Source organism: Syngnathus leptorhynchus, unplaced genomic scaffold, assembly GCF_054491065.1.
Source record: "Syngnathus leptorhynchus isolate UIUO unplaced genomic scaffold, UIUO_Slep HiC_scaffold_33, whole genome shotgun sequence".
Classification (NCBI taxonomy): Eukaryota; Metazoa; Chordata; class Actinopteri; order Syngnathiformes; family Syngnathidae; genus Syngnathus; species Syngnathus leptorhynchus.
In genome coordinates, this window is record NW_028232000.1 from 144,947 (window position 1) to 152,500 (window position 7,554).

Consider the following 7,554-nt stretch of genomic DNA (forward strand, 5'->3'; position numbering starts at 1 on the left):
TCTTTTTACACTTCCAGCTGGAGCTCGGGAGCGGCTTTTTGCACAAGATCACGCCGTGTTAGGCTTCCAGGACCTCGGCTAAGCAATTTTAACGGGTCGCCCGGTTCTTTTTTGATCCAGCCCGGTTCTTTGTTTTTTATCCAGCCCGGTTCTTTTCACACTTCCAGCTGGAGCTCGGCAGCGGCTATTTGCACAAGATCACGCCGGGTTAGGCTTCCAGGACCTCGGCTAAGCAATTTTAACGGGTCGCCCGGTTCTTTTTTGATCCAGCCCGGTTCTTTTTTTTATCCAGCCCGGTTCTTTTCACACTTCCAGCTGGAGCTCGGGAGCGGCTTTTTGCACAAGATCACGCCGTGTTAGGCTTCCAGGACCTCGGCTAAGCAATTTTAACGGGTCGCCCGGTTCTTTTTTGATCCAGCCCGGTTCTTTTTTTTATCCAGCCCGGTTCTTTTCACACTTCCAGCTGGAGCTCGGCAGCGGCTATTTGCACAAGATCACGCCGGGTTAGGCTTCCAGGACCTCGGCTAAGCAATTTTAACGGGTCGCCCGGTTCTTTTTTGATCCAGCCCGGTTCTTTTTACACTTCCAGCTGGAGCTCGGGAGCGGCTTTTTGCACAAGAACACGCCGTGTTAGGCTTCCAGGACCTCGGCTAAGCAATTTTAACGGGTCGCCCGGTTCTTTTTTGATCCAGCCCGGTTCTTTTTTTTATCCAGCCTGGTTCTTTTTACACTTCCAGCTGGAGCTCGGGAGCGGCTTTTTGCACAAGATCACGCCGTGTTAGGCTTCCAGGACCTCGGCTAAGCAATTTTAACGGGTCGCCCGGTTCTTTTTTGATCCAGCCCGGTTCTTTTTTTTATCCAGCCTGGTTCTTTTTACACTTCCAGCTGGAGCTCGGGAGCGGCTTTTTGCACAAGAACACGCCGTGTTAGGCTTCCAGGACCTCGGCTAAGCAATTTTAACGGGCCGCCCGGTTCTTTTTTTGATCCAGCCCGGTTCTTTTTACACTTCCAGCTGGAGCTCAGCAGCGGCTTTTTGCACAAGATCACGCCGGGTTAGGCTTCCAGGACCTCGGCTAAGCACTTGTAACGGGCCCTGGTCCACCCCTGCCAGCGCATTTCAAAACTTGGCATTAATTTCGACCTAAGAGACGAAGTCTGATTTTTTTCTACCACTTGGGCGGCCTTTTTGCACCCAGAACACCCGCACCGGCACCATAAATTCGAAGGGTGCCGAGTGCGTCGGCGCAGATTCTGCGACGGAGTGACACTTCCCTCTTGTGGACATTCGGCGGTAGGTGAAATGCGCACTCGGTCTTCTCTTTTCTTTTCCTTCCAGTGAAACTTTGGCAACATTCTGCGAGCTGCTGGCTTCCAGAACCTCGGCCAAGCAGGTGGAGGATTTTTTTCCACTTCCAGCTGGAGGTGAGGAGGGACTTTTTGGGCAAGATCACGCCGACTTAGCAAGCAAGGTGGAAGTGCCAGCATGCAGTGGCTGGAAGTGTGGATGTGGAGCTCCAGCACCCTCCCTGCCTATGGAAGTGTGGAGCTCCAGCACCCTCCCTGCCTATGGAAGTGTGGAGCTCCAGCACCCTCCCTGCCTATGGAAGTGTGGAGCTCCAGCACCCTCCCTGCCTATGGAAGTGTGGAGCTCCAGCACCCTCCCTGCCTATGGAAGTGTGGAGCTCCAGCACCCTCCCTGCCTATGGAAGTGTGGAGCTCCAGCACCCTCCCTGCCTATGGAAGTGTGGAGCTCCAGCACCCTCCCTGCCTATGGAAGTGTGGAGCTCCAGCACCCTCCCTGCCTATGGAAGTGTGGAGCTCCAGCACCCTCCCTGCCTATGGAAGTGTGGAGCTCCAGCACCCTCCCTGCCTATGGAAGTGTGGAGCTCCAGCACCCTCCCTGCCTATGGAAGTGTGGAGCTCCAGCACCCTCCCTGCCTATGGAAGTGTGGAGCTCCAGCACCCTCCCTGCCTATGGAAGTGTGGAGCTCCAGCACCCTCCCTGCCTATGGAAGTGTGGAGCTCCAGCACCCTCCCTGCCTATGGAAGTGTGGAGCTCCAGCACCCTCCCTGCCTATGGAAGTGTGGAGCTCCAGCACCCTCCCTGCCTATGGAAGTGTGGAGCTCCAGCACCCTCCCTGCCTATGGAAGTGTGGAGCTCCAGCACCCTCCCTGCCTATGGAAGTGTGGAGCTCCAGCACCCTCCCTGCCTATGGAAGTGTGGAGCTCCAGCACCCTCCCTGCCTATGGAAGTGTGGAGCTCCAGCACCCTCCCTGCCTATGGAAGTGTGGAGCTCCAGCACCCTCCGTGCCTAGGGAAGTGTGGAGCTCCAGCACCCTCCGTGCCTATGGAAGAGCCACCTCCGCGGGCATGCTGCTCAACCACGCCGGCCCAGAGTTCCAGCCGCTCGGCTACACTCTCTCACAAGCCCCGCCTGGAGCTCCCCAGCCCGCCCCTGGTACCTCAACTACCGAGGCCAGCCGCTCGACCAGGCCGGCCCAGAGTTCCAGCCGCTCGGATAAGCTCTGTCACTCTCCCGCTAAGCAGCCACCGGTAACGGGGAAATGTCGCCGCCTTGTGGACACGCCGTTGTAAATGAATGGGCTTTCGCACTTAGTGCAATTTTCGCCAGCTCCGTGGCTGCAAGTATGGAGCTATGGAGCTATGGAGCCACCAGACAGGCTGGAGCTCTGGAGCTATGGAAGTATGGAGCTCTGGAGCTATGGAGCTATGGAGCTATGGAGCTCTGGGGCTATGGAGCTATGGAGCTATGGAGCTCTGGAGCTCTGGTGCTATGGAGCTCTGGAGCTCTGGTGCTATGGAGCTATGGAGCTATGGAGCTATGGAGCTATGGAGCTATGGAAGTCTGGAGCTATGGAAGTATGGAGCTATGGAAGTATGGAGCTATGGAGCTATGGAGCTATGGAGCCACCAGCCAGCACCCTCCGTGGCTCAACCACGCCGGCCCAGAGTTCCAGCCGCTCGGCTTCACTCTCTCACAAGCCCCGCCTGGAGCTCCCCAGCCCGCCCCTGGTACCTCAACTACCGAGGCCAGCCGCTCGACCAGGCCGGCCCAGAGTTCCAGCCGCTCGGCTTCACTCTCTCACAAGACCCGCCTGGAGCTCCCCGGCCCACCCCTGGTACCTCAACTACCGAGGCCAGCCGTTCGACCACGCCGGCGCAGAGTTCCAGCCGCTCGGATAAGCTCTGTCACTCTCCTGCCGCGCAGCCACCGGTAACGGGGAAATGTCGCCGCCTTGTGGACACGCCCTTGTAAATGAATGGGCTTTCGCACTTAGTGCAATTTTCGCCAACTCTCTGACTGGAGCTATGGAAGTATGGAGCTATGGAGCCACCAGCCACCCAGGCTGGAGCTATGGAGCTCTGGTGCTATGGAGCTCTGGTGCTATGGAGCTATGGAGCTCTGGAGCTCTGGTGCTATGGAGCTATGGAGCTCTGGAAGTATGGAGCTATGGAGCTCTGGAGGTATGGAGCTATGGAGCCCTGGAGCCCTGGAGCTATGGAGCCCTGGAGCTATGGAGCCCTGGAGCCCTGGAGCTATGGAGCCCTGGAGCTATGGAGCTATGGAGCTCTGGTGCTATGGAGCTATGGAGCTCTGGTGCTATGGAGCTATGGAGCTCTGGTGCTATGGAGCTATGGAGCTCTGGTGCTATGGAGCTATGGAGCTCTGGTGCTATGGAGCTATGGAGCTGGTGCTATGGAGCTATGGAGCTCTGGTGCTATGGAGCTATGGAGCTCTGGTGCTATGGAGCTCTGGTGCTATGGAGCTATGGAGCTCTGGTGCTATGGAGCTATGGAGCTCTGGTGCTATGGAGCTATGGAGCTCTGGTGCTATGGAGCTCTGGTGCTATGGAGCTATGGAGCTCTGGTGCTATGGAGCTCTGGAGCTCTGGAGGTATGGAGCTATGGAGGTATGGAGCCACCAGCCAGCACCCTCCGTGGCTGGATCAATGGAAGTGTTTAGGTACCAGGCGGCCAAAGTGCCGAGGCCTCACGCTCGACCACGCCGGCGCAGAGTTCCAGCCGCTCGGATGAGCTCTGTCACTCTCCCGCCGCGCAGCCACCGGTAACGGGGAAATGTCGCCGCCTTGTGGACACGCCGTTGTAAATGAATGGGCTTTCGCACTTAGTGCAATTTTCGCCAACTCTCTGACTTAGAGCTATGGAAGTATGGAGCTATGGAGCCACCAGCCACCCAGGCTGGAGCTATGGAGCTCTGGAGCTCTGGTGCTATGGAGCTCTGGAGGTATGGAGCTATGGAGCTATGGAGCTATGGAGCTATGGAGCCCTGGAGCTCTGGAGGTATGGAGCTATGGTGCTATGGAGCTCTGAAGCCATGGAGCTCTGGTGCTATGGAGCTCTGGAGCTCTGGAGGTATGGAGCTCTGGAGGTATGGAGCTATGGAGCCCTGGAGCCCTGGAGCTATGGAGCCCTGGAGCTATGGAGCCCTGGAGCCCTGGAGCTATGGAGCCCTGGAGCTATGGAGCCCTGGAGCCCTGGAGCTATGGAGCCCTGGAGCTATGGAGCTATGGAGCCCTGGAGCTATGGAGCTATGGAGCTATGGAGCTCTGGTGCTATGGAGCTATGGAGCTCTGGTGCTATGGAGCTATGGAGCTCTGGTGCTATGGAGCTATGGAGCTCTGGTGCTATGGAGCTATGGAGCTCTGGTGCTATGGAGCTCTGGTGCTATGGAGCTATGGAGCTCTGGTGCTATGGAGCTATGGAGCTCTGGTGCTATGGAGCTATGGAGCTCTGGTGCTATGGAGCTATGGAGCTCTGGAGGTATGGAGCTATGGAGGTATGGAGCCACCAGCCAGCACCCTCCGAGGCTGGATCAATGGAAGTGTTTTAGGTACCAGGCAGCCAAAGGGCCGAGGCCTCACTCTCGACCACGCCGGCGCAGAGTTCCAGCCGCTCGGATAAGCTCTGTCACTCACCCGCCGCGCAGCCACCGGTAACGGGGAAATGTCGCCGCCTTGTGGACACGCCGTTGTAAATGAATGGGCTTTCGCACTTAGTGCAATTTTCGCCAGCTCCGTGGCTGCAAGTATGGAGCTATGGAGCCACCAGCCAGCCAGGCTGGAGCTATGGAAGTATGGAGCCATGGAGCTCCGGAGCTATGGAAGTATGGAGCTATGGAGCTATGGAGCTCTGGAGCTCTGGAGCTCTGGAGCTATGGAGCTATGGAGCCCTGGAGCTATGGAGCTATGGAGCCCTGGTGCTATGGAGCTATGGAGCTCTGGTGCTATGGAGCTATGGAGCTCTGGTGCTATGGAGCTATGGAGCTCTGGTGCTATGGAGCTATGGAGCTCTGGTGCTATGGAGCTATGGAGCTCTGGTGCTATGGAGCTATGGAGCTCTGGTGCTATGGAGCTATGGAGCTCTGGTGCTATGGAGCTCTGGAGCTCTGGTGCTATGGAGCTCTGGAGCTCTGGTGCTATGGAGCTATGGAGCTCTGGTGCTATGGAGCTATGGAGCTCTGGTGCTATGGAGCTATGGAGCTCTGGAGGTATGGAGCTATGGAGGTATGGAGCCACCAGCCAGCACCCTCCGTGGCTGGATCAATGGAAGTGTTTAGGTACCAGGCGGCCAAAGTGCCGAGGCCTCACGCTCGACCACGCCGGCGCAGAGTTCCAGCCGCTCGGATGAGCTCTGTCACTCTCCCGCCGCGCAGCCACCGGTAACGGGGAAATGTCGCCGCCTTGTGGACACGCCGTTGTAAATGAATGGGCTTTCGCACTTAGTGCAATTTTCGCCAACTCTCTGACTTAGAGCTATGGAAGTATGGAGCTATGGAGCCACCAGCCACCCAGGCTGGAGCTATGGAGCTCTGGAGCTATGGAGCTCTGGTGCTATGGAGCTATGGAGCTCTGGTGCTATGGAGCTATGGAGCTCTGGTGCTATGGAGCTATGGAGCTCTGGTGCTATGGAGCTATGTAGCTCTGGTGCTATGGAGCTATGGAGCTCTGGTGCTATGGAGCTATGGAGCTCTGGTGCTATGGAGCTATGGAGCTCTGGTGCTATGGAGCTATGGAGCTCTGGTGCTATGGAGCTATGGAGCTATGGAGCCACCAGCCAGCACCCTCCGTGGCTGGATCAATGGAAGTGTTTTAGGTACCAGGCAGCCAAAGGGCCGGGGCCTCACGCTCGACCACGCCGGCGCAGAGTTCCAGCCGCTCGGATAAGCTCTGTCACTCACCCGCCACGCAGCCACCGGTAACGGGGAAATGTCGCCGCCTGGCGGACACGCCGTTGTAAATGAATGGGCTTTCGCACTTAGTGCAATTTTCGCCAACTCTCTGACTGGAGCTATGGAAGTATGGAGCTATGGAGCCACCAGCCACCCAGGCTGGAGCTATGGAGCTCTGGAGGTATGGAGCTATGGAGCCCTGGAGCTATGGAGCTATGGAGCCCTGGAGCTATGGAGCCCTGGAGCTATGGAGCTATGGAGCCCTGGTGCTATGGAGCTATGGAGCTCTGGTGCTATGGAGCTATGGAGCTCTGGTGCTATGGAGCTATGGAGCTCTGGTGCTATGGAGCTATGGAGCTCTGGTGCTATGGAGCTATGGAGCTCTGGTGCTATGGAGCTATGGAGCTCTGGTGCTATGGAGCTCTGGAGCTCTGGAGGTATGGAGCCACCAGCCAGCACCCTCCGTGGCTGGATCAATGGAAGTGTTTTAGGTACCAGGCAGCCAAAGGGCCGAGGCCTCACGCTCGACCACGCCGGCGCAGAGTTCCAGCCGCTCGGATAAGCTCTGTCACTCACCCGCCGCGCAGCCACCGGTAACGGGGAAATGTCGCCGCCTGGCGGACACGCCGTTGTAAATGAATGGGCTTTCGCACTTAGTGCAATTTTAGCCAACTCCGTGGCTGCAAGTATGGAAGTATGGAGCTATGGAGCCACCAGCCAGCACCCTCCGCGGCTGGAGCTATGGAGCTCCGGGGCTATGGAGCTCCGGGGCTATGGAGCTCCGGGGCTATGGAGCTATGGAGCTATGGAGCTCCGGGGCTATGGAGCTATGGAGCTCCGGGGCTATGGAGCTATGGAGCTCCGGGGCTATGGAGCTCCGGGGCTATGGAGCTCCGGGGCTATGGAGCTATGGAGCTATGGAGCTCCGGGGCTATGGAGCTATGGAGCTCCGGGGCTATGGAGCTATGGAGCTCCGGGGCTATGGAGCTCCGGGGCTATGGAGCTATGGAGCTCCGGGGCTATGGAGCTATGGAGCTCCGGGGCTATGGAGCTCTGGAGCTCTGGAAGTATGGATGATCCAGCACCCTCCGTGGCTGACCGCTGGTGCTCGGGGCCGGTGAACTCGGCACCCGCCTCCGGCGGGTGCCTCGGTGACCGCCGTCGCTTGGGGCCAGTGAACTCGGCACCCGCCTTCGGCGGGTGCCTCGGTGACCGGTTGTCGCTTGGGGCCAGTGAACTCGGCACCCGCCTTCGGCGGGTGCCTCGGTGACCGGTTGTCGCTTGGGGCCGGTGAACTCGGCACCCGCCTTCGGCGGGTGCCTCGGTGACCGGTTGTCGCTTG